Source organism: Athene noctua, chromosome 6 (genome assembly GCF_965140245.1).
Source record: "Athene noctua chromosome 6, bAthNoc1.hap1.1, whole genome shotgun sequence".
Classification (NCBI taxonomy): domain Eukaryota; kingdom Metazoa; phylum Chordata; class Aves; order Strigiformes; family Strigidae; genus Athene; species Athene noctua.
This window is the reverse complement of record NC_134042.1, coordinates 32,233,248-32,248,693: the sequence shown is the minus strand read 5'-3', so window position 1 is coordinate 32,248,693 and position 15,446 is coordinate 32,233,248.

The following is a 15,446-nucleotide window of genomic DNA, read 5'->3' as shown; positions in this document are numbered from 1 at the left end:
GCTCCTCCCCACATGTTTATCTCCAATCTGCTGATTAGGACACTCCTGAGGGAGGCGAGATGTGGGGTTTGGTGCCCTGGACTCCCAGATCCTATATGAGGTCTCTGATGTTTCTCAGTAGCACTGAGTTCACCATTTAGCCAAACACTACTTCTGTGGGTTACTCTGTTGACTGGTTTAGGAAGTTCCTTACTGATTAAACTGTTATATATATATTTTGGGCCCTGTTCTGAAATGCCTAATTTTCTTTAGGCTGATGGGAAACTCTAAGTAATTAGGTCAAAAATTCTGTTATGAGGATCAGAGATCTCAATCCCTTTTGTTACCTGAGGCTGTAAATCTTACATATTTTTCTAATTTCCATATTTATTTTTCCACAAAAGAGTAATGGAATTTCTTGAATTTAAAAATTAATCCTTTTAAAAGGGATAATATCTTGTCTTTTTCTGCAAGGAAGCACTCACATCTGTGACGATACATAACCAACATTTGTATTTTATGCATTACCTGAGGCTCTCTTGTGATATCTCCAGAAGTTCTGCTTTTTGGTCAGAATCAAAGTTGCAAAAGAACCTTTCCATCTAGAATCATCAAAAGAGGTTTCAAAGTGGGTAAACAGTTTTTTGTTGTATTTTTGTCTGTTTATTTGTTTTGTGAGTCTCAATAGCTTAAAATTCCTTTTGACTTGACATCCAGGTAGATCTGATTTTAGTATGTCCGTATTGATTTTTGCATTCTGATGGCCTGTATTTGCCCATTCTGACACATCTTTCCATGAAGGGATATCTTCTTAGATAAGGTAATTCAATGAAGCTCAATTGACTTTAGCATTTTGCTGATCTGCACAAATTGAAAATCTGGACCAAAACTGAGTTTGTTTATTTTATTACCTAGAATATATATATATATATATATATGTATATATATATATATAAAATCTAAAAAGGCTTAGTTATACATTGTCTTGATTCCTGGTTATGAAAAGCAGTTGACGTACAGTGTTTCTAGTGCTGCCTAATCAATAGAAAGTACTACAGACAGAAAAAGATTTGTAATTTACCCCTATGTCTCGTGCATCTTAAATCTACAAGACTGTTTGAATGTTTCAGTGTCCCAAATACCTTAACATTTAAAGAACTCAGCTGAATCATTTAAGTGGTTTTTGAAAACATGAAAGAGCCTCAAGTTTGCTAAATAGAAGCCAGATTGTGATTTTAAAAAAATAAAAACTACGATATATTTAGAGGACAGTGCAAAGCTCCTTCACCTGATCTGTTTCACAATCAAAGAAGCAAGCAAAGATCATCAGACTGTTTTAGCAGTATGGACTTGTTTATTAACAAAGGTTTCATCAAATGGTGGGAGCTTTTTTCTGTGTAATAAATTAAATAAGATATACAGCATAAGATGTAATGCACAATTTAATAAATTAAAAATTCTGATTCTGCTTATGTAGATGCATTGAGAACTAACTGGAAACCAAGAATGGTGTGACCACCACCCTATTTTACAAAGCTAATTAAGGAGGTTCTTGACTTTTGCTCAGTTCTGAGACAGGGACTTGGAATCAGCCCTCTCTGCTGGATTCCCAGCTGCGATGCTATTCTGAATTGCCCTCGGAAAATGTAAATTTCTGCCTTAACCATACTTACACAGTGAATTTATTCAAGCGATATCCCTGTTCTTTGGTAAACCTGACTATAGGTATAAATTCCTGAAGCAGAATGAATGAATAAGAATGTTTCAGTGTTTTCTTATAGAAACCAACTATGAAACAGAGTTGCTGCCATGTCTTTCAAGAAATGCATGTAGATGAGGTTAAATACAGTTTATCTGTATACTTACTGCTATGAGCCACCGCAAAGATCAGACAGTAGACCAAACCAGGGATAAATAGTGATGGTGGGTTTTAGTCCTTTAAAAAGTATTCTCATTCTTTGAATTTTTTGTTTCCAGGCTGAAAAGGACCTGTCATCATATTTACTTTGCAATCTAAAGTATTCATATACAGATCTCTGGACACCACAGTAACTTTTTCCTTTAATCATGTTTTCTGTTACTGTATCTATAGTTATAAAATTGCTATCACACATGCTCCATAAAAATAAAAGAAATTTAATAATTTCTTAGATGTAAAAGAAATCATCTATCAAGAAGCAGTAAGAAACCACAATTTGTCTAAAGGGTTTTTTGATTGTGCACTTAGTTCACTGTCAGCCAACATCTAATCATAAGATGACAGATGTTAAGGTCAGGATTTGTTACCTTCTGTTGTAAAAATACAGACAAAATTAGTTCTGATTTTCTGCAATATGATTTTGGACTCTCCGTATTTAGATATATTTCATCAAAGTTTTGCAGATTAAGCAGCAATTAAAAACATATTTCTAAACATTTACTGGACAAAGCACTGCTGATGTTATTGCTTTTGCCAAAATTAATCAGATACAGATTAAATTAAAAGTATTACTGAGTTCTTTGGAGAACTCGTATATCTATAGTTTACTTTTTTGCATGGGGATCTTCCAACTTTCCTACATGTTCTAACTAGACCAAGTTAGTTTTTCACTAATAATTTTTCCTCAGGTAAGGTTCCTTCATTTTGGAAACCTCTCTAACGCTGTAGGCAGAAACTAAGCAGGCTACCCAGGTGTAGCTATTTTAAAAATACTTAAGTGAACATTTGCCATTTCAGGGTTAGTTTGCATTCTGGATGAATGTTCAGAACTGCTTTTTTTATACTTACAGATTTACCCAGCCTCCCAATTACTACCTGCTTGGTATCCAGAATCACATCTCATATCTCACCATTTGTGCGGATGTAGTATGTCATCACTCCACTCTAATAAACATCTGTGATCCCAACTTCTCTTAATTCTTAGCAACTGTGTAAACAAAAAAGCAAATGATAGCCTTGGAGGGAAAAAATAATAAAGAGGGGAAATAAACCCTTTCACCTGTGAAACCTCAGTCTGTGCTGCTAGAAAGAAATAGGTTTAGCTTGGCTCCTATTCATTTCTTAACTTATATCCCAAAATTGTCATGCATAATTTGATCCAAATGAATTGCTGTAGTTTCAGGAGGGGAAACGCACAGCTCAACTAGTGGAAAAGAGTGAATCACCTGTAAATTATTGAGGTCAGAACCCCGCCCCTTCCCGGGGTCAAGGTTAGGGTAATTAGCTAGTCAGCGCAAACTGTGATCTGCCTGAGGAGAAACAAATGAATTTGGTTTCCACATTTTCAGAATGACCCTGGTTGCATTTTTCCTGAATCCAACAACCTCTTCCTTATACAAGACTGAAAAATAATTTTCTCACTGCTAAAATAGTAATATTTCTTTCAAAGACAGCAGTGGATATCAGCAGTCAGCTCTATACATGAATGTCTCTAATTTCTTGCCAGTCTGCTAGTTTTCACACTTTTTACCATTGACATTGCAGACGAAGTCAGCTGTAACTAGATTATGCATTCCTTTTCTTTTTTCAGTCCCCATAATTTTCTCATTAAATACTGAAACCTCAGTTACTTGCTGCAGCAGTGCCTGAGCTTTTGTATATACATTTATTTGTGATTCTTGTCTCTTTCTCAGCAGTTTTTCATGTTATATATTTGTTGTAGCTTTATGCATGTGTAAAAATTCCCTATTTAGCAATTACAAACACTGAATCATTTAATTGCCTACCGTAAAGACACAGCTTCCAGTTGACCTCATTACTGTACCTTAGCCAGTGTCTAGAATGATAACACCAAAGGATTAAATTCAGTCTAAACAGTCAGTTCTGCGTGGTGCAATAGACTGCCAGAAAAGTTCAGATTAGTATTATATCTGTTTGTGATTCTTTAGTCAGAATCTTATTTGCCTATACACATATGCATGTTGTACACACTGCTTTTAAGATGTGAGGAAGCAGTAAAATATAAGATTAATAAGTTTGTACCTCCTTTGAGCTGGAACTTGGCCCAGATGCTTTCCAAATCCTCTTCCCAACTTAAATTATTCTGTAATTTTCAGATAATAACAGATTCTGCTGACTATCTCTTGACAAAGCTTCCCTGAATCTTTGACTCAGGGTCAAATATTTCTCTGGTAATTTATCAATATCCCCACCATTAATTTCTTTTTATTGGATACATTTTTTAAAATGGTAAAAAGACTTCTTATGTATTTAATGTTAGTATTCCCATTAATAGAATTAAGATCTTATTGTGCTTTGTACAAACACATCTGCAGAGACAACCTATATTCTTATGATAAACTAGTTCTAAGAGTCTATTTGTGGAACTAGAACCATTTAGGCTTTGACTCACATGGCTCTTCTCCCGGGAGAGTGGAACTGTGGCATTAAAGAATGAATAAGTAATGTAAATTAACGCGTGGGTCTGACTATCAACAGGGATGGAGAGTGGAACAAAAGGTGTTGAGTAAAGCAGTTAAGAACATGTTGTCAGTCTAAACAAGATTAGCACAGAACTTGGTTGATACAGCTTTTTACTTACAGGTAAATGTGCAAAATAGAACTGACTTCATCAAAGTAAGAAAAATTCTTAGGTCCTTTTGGGTAGGATTTGTAGGGATTATGAGTCTCTTAATAGAAATTAAAAGAGTTTTTCAGCAGGTTTTGCTGAACAACACTTGTGGATCACTGCTACCATGTTGACTCCCAGCCCTTATTCAATTGCAAAGGGTCCAGAAGAGTACCCATAAAGCATCTGCAGGATTTACTTTTAGTAAAAGAATCTCCAAACTGCATTTGTGCATGTGAAGAAAATCTTTTGGGAGGGAAAAGTTACTTAGCCCTTCTGTAGAGAAAGATTTCTATTTTCCTATTAATCAGTCAATATCCTCAAGTCAAGTCTAACCTTTCCAGATCATGCCCTGTGGTTACCACTCAATTGGCTGTTTATTTGTACAGTTCACTTCATTAAGATATGATGCCATGAGCTACCATGAACTTCTACAAAGCTAGGGCCTTGTGTATTAGCAAGTCTATGTCATTTTCAGCCCAGTATAAATGTATCTTGTTTCTGTTTGCTTTCTTTTAGTAAACAATCTGTCCTTTTCCATTTCATATTTTTCTGCCAAAAATACATCACAGTTGCTTGAAGTAAAAATGTCTAGGCAGTACTGCAGGCTGAATTTCTGTTTCCCCTTGGGGGAAAACACATGAACACACAATACATATTGTGTGAGCCTTAGCATCAGCCAGTTTAGATTGCTTCAAGGACAGATTTTCTGTGCTCCATTCTTATACTATTTTGTTATTGGTGATTCGGTGATGAAACAGTATTTTTCAGTCTCTATTTGTAATCATTAAATCATTCACAAAAGGCCTGAAAGGCTGTCAAATATATTTGGCTTTAAATAATTTAATGCTGCCACTAGGTTTGGAGGAAGCTACTCTCAGTTTGAAAGCAAATGAAGGAAAGCCAGTTTGCTTACATTGTGATTATCAAAGCAAATTCAATACACATTTAGATTCCATGCCAGCCCGTTCAGAAACATTTCAGCTCCTTGGCAAATTTAGACCTCATCAACAATCCATTCAGTTTAAGGTTCAGTACTTAGTTTGAGGATAGGAGGCACTAGGACAACATGAACTTAGTGGTATTTATATACCACACAAAGTATACCAAGCACTTCAGAGATGAGCATAAATATGCAATTTTATTTCTCAGCAATTTGGTATCACAGACAACCTATCTCGTGTAAAGATATCTTTCCTAAATCTTCAATTTTTACAAAATAAAAAGGAAGAATTTAAGCTGTTTCCTTTAGTTTACGATGATATTTTGAAACAGAGTAATATTTCAATGTCCAGATGTGATGGCCATACCAAGACAGAAACTGGCTTATCTGCCAGGGTAATGTGGCTGTCTTGCCTCACAGATCATGACTGATGCCATGATTAGCCTAATCAGACAGATATCATTCTCTATGCTGTATTTCCCAGGATTCTGTTAAGGCATTAAAACACAATAAAGTGGCTGGACTGTTGCCACCAGAGGTGGCAGAAGCAAGGCATCATGCAGTAGTTATGTTGCACTGCATTAATGTAATTTGCATGGTACAGCTCCATGGACAGGGGGTAAGAATTATGATATACCTCTCTGTAGCTACAAAGGGATAAAATAGCATTAAACGTGTGCTATGTGCTCTGTATGTGCTGTCTAGGTATAGTATGATCAGTTGGCATCATCCCATGTTCAGCCATGGAGTGCCTGTTGTAGGTTGGCCCTGCCTGGCAGCCCAGCATGCACACAGCTGTTGACAATGGTGTTCCTTCTGCTTTTTCTCACTCTTTTTTCCCCCTCCTCTTCTACCTGTCTAGCATTTCTGCCCTTTTTAAAAGATGTTTTCCAGCCTCTGGACTCTTCTCCCTGCAGCCCCCACACTGTCATCACCTTGACTCCTACATGTCCTTCATATCAGATTTGTTCTCCTTGAGGCTCCCTATGGTATTTAACTAAGTGTGCTGGTGCAGGGCTTCCTGTAGAGGGGAGAGGTGGGATTCTGAAGGCTGATCTGGGCCAGCTGGGAAGCTCTTTCCCCACTGTTGAGAACATGAGGCAGGCTTTGATTTTGCCCAAGTTTGGATGCCTAGTCCTTCCCAAACTGACACAAGTCCTTTGCCTGAAGAGGCGTTATTTTACTGCCATAACCATACAGGTAAATGTTTGAAAAATGCTGTACCTTTTGCCTATACCACAGAATTTCCAGGGAGAAAGTGTAGACCCCAGGGTGCTCTTAGGGCCACTGGTGAGAAAACATGGTAAAAGCAGTCACTCCTATAGTATATAAGGTATACCTGGAAATGAAAGGTGTGCATTTCTCTCTTGATTTCTTTGGTGTGTCCTGGGATCAGAGTGCTTAGATGCAAACTAATGAAAGAGAATAGCAAAAGCTGTTCAGGTTTCACCGTAACTTCAATGGAATTTCACACATGAGGAAAGAGGGTCCAAGGAATTGTAGGCCAGCTTCAATACTCATGAAGGTAGTGGAACAAATTATTAAATGATCAATTTATAAGCTAAGAATATAATAAGGTGATATGAAATAGACCACATGGACTTGCCAAACACAAGTCAATTCAAGTCAATCTTACTTTGTCTTTGAAAAGGTAACTGACCTAGTAGATAGAGTCACCTTGTATATCTCCATGTTAGCAAGAATTTTTGATAACCTCCCATGTGATGCTGTCATAAACTAATGAGGAAAATGTGGTTTAATGGAATAGCAGTGTGAGAAAGGAAAAAATTATTTTAAAAAAAGCTTTCAGAGAAGTGTCAATGATTGTCTTGGAAGAATAGACCAAGCAGGGTCCCATGTATCATGGCATGCTGGGGGCAGACAAGATGGAAAATGCCTTGGCAGGGAAAGACCTGGGGGTTGTGGTGGACACCAAGTTGAACATAAGTCAGCAATATTCCCTTGCAGCAAAAAGTAAGCTGATGTTATCCTGGGCTGTATTAGGAAGATTCTTGCCAGCAGGTCATGGGAAATAATCCTTCCCCTGTTTTCAACACCAGTGAGGTCACACCTTGAGTACTGTGTCCTGTTCTAGGCTCCCCAGTACAAGATAAATATAGAGATACTGGAGAGAGTTCAACAAAGGACCACTAAAATGATTAAGGCACTGGAACATCTCTCCTATGAGAAAAGGCTGAGAGAGCTGGAGCTGTTCAACCTGGAGAATACAAGGCTCAGAAGGATCACATCAATATATATAAGTACCTGATGGAAGGATGCAAAGTGGGAGACAGGCTCCTTTTAGTGGTGCCTGCTGACAGGACCAGAAGCAGTGGGTACAAACTGAAATATGGAAGGTTCCATTTTTTACCGTGAGGGTGGCTGAGCACTGGCACAGATTGCCCAGGGAGGTTGTGGAGTCTTTATCCTTGGAGACAGTCAAAAACTGCCTGGACATAGTCCCAGGCAGCCTGTTCTAGGTGACTGCTTGAGCAAGGGAGTTGGACCAGATGATCTCCAGAGATCCTTTCCAATCTCAGGCATTCTCTGGTTCTGTTCTACATGTCACATACTTGGCATGAAGGTTTCTTCAGTATTTTAATTAAGGAAATTGATTAAGAAATAGTAGGTAAATATAAGGAAATTGTTTAGGACATCAAACTCAGAAGAAATACAGTAAACTGAAGGCCAGGATTAGACTCCAGCATGATCCTGAGAAACTGGAGAAATAAGCTACTATCAACAAGATAAGTTTAAATGGACAAAGTGCTACACATTCTAAAAAAAAAAACAAAAAACAAAAACAAGGTAAACCCAAAGTGTACAATTTAAAATTGGCAAATAAATGGCTAGTCAGCAGCCATGAAACAAATAGTATTTCAAATTATTATTATGGATCTCACTGAAACAGAGAAAACAGTTATGCTTTTCTATTTAACATTACTGCAGGTTAAGCCTAGTACTGGCTAACCTGCTGTAAGCTACTATATTATAAACTGGATAAGCCTAACGTTGAGGGGAAGCTGAAAGAATTGTACTGGTTTAATGTATAAAGGAGAAGACTAAACAGGGATATTAGAGTAGTATTGTAATATCTATGTCCTACTTAAGAAATGAAGTACCAGAATCAAGAGAAATTTAGATTCAGCTTTATTTATTGTTAAAGAGTGTGAGAGAAAATATTTTCACTTAAAAGTGAAAATTCAAAGATCAAATTAATTCAAAGATAGGTGATTTGCAAAGGATATGGTTTTTTGTTTGCTTACTGGAGACAGAGAAAACTGCATTTATATTGCAAATAATTTGAAAATTCATTAACGACTTACGATTTTCAGTTCCTTCCCTCTAATAATGTTCGTTAGCAGAATACCAATTGTATGGTCTTATTTATGAAAGTGCTGCAAATTTATGTTTAAATCTACCCATATTCATTCAGGAGGAAAAGCATGTTTTAAAAGGTGAACATAAGAGACTGACAAAAATCTGTATGTTTACAACACACATTTGTACATTTACACATCTGCTTGAGAATTCTGCTGATCAGGGGGTTTGGAAACTATATGTAAACGCATGTAGAACGTTTCTGTGATAGTTTTACTCCTTTATATTTTTAATAAAAATCTGCTCTGAGGTATATATATATATATATATATATATATATTTTTAACATGTGAAATTCATTAAATCAAAAAAGTGAGTTGTAAGAATAATGATTGTAATTGGTCAGTCTGCCATGATTTCCTGTGACACTGATAGATAAGGAGGAATTGCTGGAGATGTCAATACAAAGGTTAACAAAATCTGCCAAGGAGCCAGATGCTGCTGTCAAAAAGAGATAAAATGATCTTCAGTTTCATATCTGTTTGCTGTGGTTAACAACAGCAGTACACCATCACTGATTCTTTCAGATTAATTAATCTAGTGGGAAGAGTCTCATAAAATACATTTGTTCAAAGTAACATCTGTTTTAGGTTTCTTGCTCTCTCCTCCCTTTGATTTCTCATAAATATATTTTATTTCATTTTGTTGTGAGTATTTGCCTAAGTTCACTGAGACAATAAAGATGTCAAGGATTTGTATTTGTTGAGTGAAGGCCATTTCCAGAGGACAGTCTGCTAATTATCTGCACCATGTACTCTGTTTGTTTTATAAAAATGTGTTCAGTGACAGTATGTTTCCTCAACATCAGAATTATTTTCTGCTCTTGAGCTGGCTAAGTAATATTTGTGAATTGTTTATTTGATTCTTGCTTTTCCCTCACTAATTGATGAATACATTTGTTCACAAATGAAATGTGTTCATTATTTGACTACATTGCAGATGGTTGAATAATATTAAGCAATGATCTGAAGTTTTTTGCTGTTTAACTGTTAATCATAGCTCTTTTATCCCACCTTATTTCATCTCCCATTTTACTCATCACCCAATCTACACTTACTCATTTCTCTTGAATATGACCCACATAACCATAAAAAATAACCCCAAAAAAGTTTTCCAAATCACAGCAGGTTTTCATATTACAGCTCCCAGGACTTTCTTCAGTATGTCTAAATGGTCTGTTAAGAACCACAAAACTCCTCTAAACTAGACTCTACCATTCCTGCCTCAGGTGCACCAGGAACAGCTTCTCCAGACCACAATGCACACCATACCCTCAAGGTACAGTTCCAGCAATGCTAAATCAGGTGCTCCTCAGAGAGTCTAGCAGTTTTTGGCTATGTAGATGTATGGTGGGCCAGAAAAGAAGTACCATGTCTCCTGACTTTCTTGTATTCTTCTCTTTTAGAGTGCTTCAGCTGTAGCCAGAGCTTACTGCTGTTTATAACTTGGAACGTCCAAACTGAACAAATATCTGCGTGTGTAGCTAAAAGCATTTGACCATAAAAGTTTATTTTTAAGAAAGCCATAGGGTTAATGGACTGTGTCCTGAAAAATCTGACTTAAGCTCGTTGGCCTCAAATGTTTTTTCTAAACTGTCCAAAAAAGCCCAGTGGTTTGTGTCAGCTGTGTTTTGGCTGTGTAGCCTTCTTCCATACAGTCCAATCGGTAAGACATGCTCACTTCAGCACTCTTCTTGCATTTCACTTCAACTCTTTTGCATTGTGTACTCCCGTTGTATAAAATGTTAATAATGCTTATGTTATTTTTACAATTAATTATTTTTATTTATATACTGACTCTTTTCTAAACTGCAAAATGTCTGGGTTAGAGAACTGCCATTACTATTACAAGTTTGTATTACATTATGACAGTGGGACTCCAAATTTAGCTAGGTTTCTAGGTGCTACAATAGAGATAACTAATAAAGCTTATAATGAACAAAAATATATTTCTACCTTTCATTTCTTGGGAGAGGGGGAAGTTGTAAGTTTGGAGCACCTTCTAATCATCATGACAGATGCATATATCTTATATATTGTTTGATTTAACCAGAAGTGTTAAAACTCTCCTACTGCATAAACTATGCTTGTACAAGAAAACCAGTATAAAATAATAATTCTACCTTAGTCAGTAAGAAACTCTTAAGTTCATGTTTTATTTCAGTTCTGAAATTCAGTCTTTGTATATTTAACAGTGTGTCATGATCTGTCTTTCAGGAAAGAAAGGTATATTTTCGTCAAATTTCAATTGCTTTGCTTCGAAACAATAATAAAGCACAATTAAACCAATGTCCTATGGAAACGGGAAGATTATTTCACTGTGGATCCCTCTGGTTCTTGCTGTCTAGGTTGTATAGACTAAGCTATAATGAGACAGCAAACTGCCTTTAATGTAGAAATTTCAGTTTTGAGCTGCCCTATGAGAGCCATGCAAGAGAAAGACACACACTCCATTGCATACTCATGTGATAGCAAGGCAATGTCTTGATCTAGAGATGCAACATGTGAGATAAACTAACCTTCCTGTCCTGTAGGTTCTCCATCTGAAAAGTGGAATGACTACATTATAAAGTATTAATTTGTTCCATATACTTTTACATTTCAATAACTGTATATAAATATAAGAACCTAGGATATTAAATATAAATTATATAAATAGGATACAATACAAATTAAGAACTTAGAAGTCAGTCCAATTGCCTTTGTTGAGGAGTCAGAAAGATTTCTTCACTCTCAGGTACAAATGTCATAGGCATGATGGATTTGTCCAGCTTCCTCAAAGTGTAAGCATAGCAAAGGTATACATTTCTTGAGGAGGATTCAGGAACTGTTATTAGTCATCTATATGATTATTGTGCCCAGTGTGAATAAAGATCAAGTAACCAATTTCAGCAAGTAAGGGAATCCTGGGATCATTAGACTTTGAAAGAAGAAGAGAGAAGAATCAGTCTTTATAGAGTAGTATCTTCATTTGAGTTCCTTTCACCTATTGCACAGCTGTAAGATGGTAGGATAAAAAAGACTGACAAGAATACCTTTTGGAGCAGCCTGAAAACAACCCTATCTCTATAATGTATTATATGATGTAAGTCTTGTAATTTGATCCTTTTAAACGTCTGGAAAATTAAGTTAATATGCTGAATCCTGCTATTTAAATTGTTCCTGTTATTTCAATTACCTGTATATTCAGTTACTTATTGAATTTTATTTCGGTCAGTCAGCTTAGAGTAGGAACCCTGTCACCACTGCCCTGGCTCTAAACATTTTTAGGTTCTATGCTGGTGGGATGCCTAAGTTTGTTTTTATGACGACCCCTCAGTTCCAAAGGAATTCAATGTAACTTGTAGAGTTTCAGAGAAACAGCAAGAAAAAATGTCAGACTCGAATCCTGAAATCTTTTGAATCAGGCAGCAAGCTGCCCAGTGAAATGAAAATCAGCTCTAGTAGCTCAACCAGTAGAGGGAACTCTTACACAGTACAAAGCCAGGCCAAGAATCCATTGTAGTAAATTAAGGACGAAAATATGCATAAACGTCTACATTGCAAAAATCTAACAATAGGTTTTAGTTGGGGGTTTTTTTGTTTGTTTGTTTTTTGGTTTTTTGTTTTTTTTTTTACATGGCACATGAACACTTGTATTTTTATCCAACTGCAGTTTAACACAGTGAAAGTACGACTATGCTAGACATCAGACTGCAACTGAAGTCATCTCACAAAATCCAGTGAATGTTTAGGGGGAAGAAGAGGGAACATCTGTGACTACTCTTTTCATTAAAACCTTCAATTTGCCTTTGAGAGTGGCAAACTGCTTTTTACATTTCCTGGAACATTTGTTTTAGAGATTTTTTTTTTTTTTTTTTTTCAGAACACTATTGTTTCACTCCGAAACTTACAATTCTGTGACTGTGTGGCTTAATTCAAGTGTTTTGTTCCCTATGCTCAAAACAAATATTGCTGACTAAAGTGAGGAACAGGTATCTTTGTGTTGGCTACAGGGGTTAGATTTACAGCAGTGCTTAGCATCTTCCTCACGGGAAGAGGCATCTAGATTTCTGTAAGTGAGTTTGGGCATTAAGTACTTTAAAAACTGGTTTCAGCAAACACTGAAGATTTGTCCCTGTCTCCCTGTTACTGTGTTTTATCTAGACCCACTGTTTGATCACAGCTATTATACATTTATAACTCTAATGGTTCATTTTCTGAGCCATTGGTAATCAGCTGAGGGATGACTGTTTTTCATTGTCTAATCAACCCAGATATTGCTTCAGGACTCACTTATTAAGAGTTTGCAAGAACACTCAGTTTTCACAGAATAAAAGCCCTTTTCTGTTTGTATCTGATATTGGTGTCAGCCCTGAAGATAAGTATAAAATTCTCCTGTTATCAAAGGCAGCTATTCAGGGAGGAGCACTAATGCACATTGCTATCTATAACCCTACATGTCATTCCTGTCTGGCAAACTAAATACGGTGTTTTCTTTTTCTTTTGCATGGCACTTAGTAAAATTTCTTTCTGTTACGAGCTTTGCATCATCGCTGACCTTTTATAGAAGTTTCTCATTCTTTTGGTGGCCCTAACCAGCTATTTTTGTTGGTTTTTAGTCTTGTCTTTCCTATTTCCTTTTCCTCTAGTTTTGGCAGTTTCTGCTCATTTTGTGGCTGGTAGTTTTGGCCTGTTTTCTGATGGTTATGAATGTGTGTCAACATTTTTTCTGAGTCCTTTGTGGTGTCCTCCCATCTATAGGAACAAGAGAGGTACACAGTAGACTGGAATCTGTTTTCTTATTGCTGTAGATTCAAAGTAACTTCTCTGAAAACACATATTCATCCAGTGTTCAGTGAACAGATATTTTGTCTTAGCACTTTCTCAGTTCCTAAAAAAAGGCAGTATGTTCCCATACCAACCGTGATGGACGTTTTGACATGTAAATAAGCGATTTTATTTTAATCCCTCTCATGTCACTCAATCACTAAGGCTGATAATTATCTTTTTCAATGTTTCCATGGAGTTCAGAAAGCTCTTTTCAGCAAAGGAAGCTGAAAACGCAGCATTTAGTTCTCTCCTTACTTACAAAGCATTCTGTGGTTTTAAAAGCTATTCTGCATGGAACCCTCCCTGCTCCATTTCTCTCATTTGGACCATTTTGTTACATATTTCCAGGACTTCAAGTTGTAACATTTCGGGCCTTTTGGCCTCACAGGGGCAGAGGTGCCATAAATTACTTTGCATCTGCTACCCTTAACCCCAGCAGAAACACCCCAACTCAGGCAGAATTGTGTCTCCATTTGCTCAGTGCTGCATCCACACTAATCATCTCTTCCAAGCAGATACTTCCTGCTAGCCGTATAGATGTTGCTCTGTGATTTCCAAACTTGAGCTATGCATCATTTAGAGGTACCATATGGGCATGTCAGATTTGGTATCTGTCTAGGCATCCATGTTGACATGTACATCATTGTAATGTCAGTGAGAGTATGTTTAAATCAAAACACAAGTAAATTGAAGTGGAGATCATCATACTTAACCCTGCATTGAGGAAGGGAGGGTAAAAGATGTCTAAATGTAATGTTTTTGTGCTAATCATGAAGATACACTCTTTTCACTTACATATAAAGAAACAAACAAACAAAAAAAATCACTGAAGGCAGTCTGGCAAAGTCATTTTCATCCTTCATATGGCAGGGATCTTTGGGGTCCTTGCAGTAAATCTTTGGTAGCTGGTTAGAAAAAAACAAAACAAAAGAAAACAAAAACAAAAGGAAAATTGTATCACAGTGGGAAAGAGCTACGAAATAATGGAAATCACACCCCATTCCCCCAGCAGTCCCCCACTAGCCCCAGCAGATCAAAGTCTTTCTATTTCAGAACCAAAGCCTCTTTATATTAAATACCAAGGAATTATGTTTAGATAACATTAAGGGACTGACTTAAACCATAAAATTCAGGAAATTCAGAATTAAGGCTGGCACTCTGATCTTAAATCACACAGTGGAGAAAGGTACAGGTGGGAATGGGAAGGTGAACCCAGGCACAACAGCGTAAACTAAGGTCAGAAGGGAGACCTTGGCATCTTCCTACTTGTGCCACTGAAACCTAAAGAGTGTGTGGTTTGAGGGGTTGACTGATGTCCATTATGCCACTGCTTGCCTTTTTTCTGGCATATAGGTAAAGTTAGTATGTATTTTGACAGTTGCAGACAATTTTTAGTAAATGCTCATCGGAGATTAGCTATGCTTTCTGTAGCTATCCTATTCAGCCAGGGGAGAAAATGTGATGTGACTAGTCAGCTCTGTTTTCTTTTTCTTCTGAAATTCATGCTGCTCTTAGCCACACTGGTATCAAGTTATAGCTATGCTGTTCTTGAGAACTAACTTTAAAACTTTTTTTTATCGAAGTCCCAGTTATATCCTTATAGATTTTCCTATGCAATGTTAAGATGATTTGATTTTTTCTTTTCTTAAATTTTTGAGTAGACTGTTGTTAAAATAGATGAATCTTTTCACGCTGAATGTGGCTTCATTTCAGTCAAGACAGAAGTGATTCCTCTATATAGACACATACAGTCTGTACAATCACAGTATGCATGGCTGGGATCAT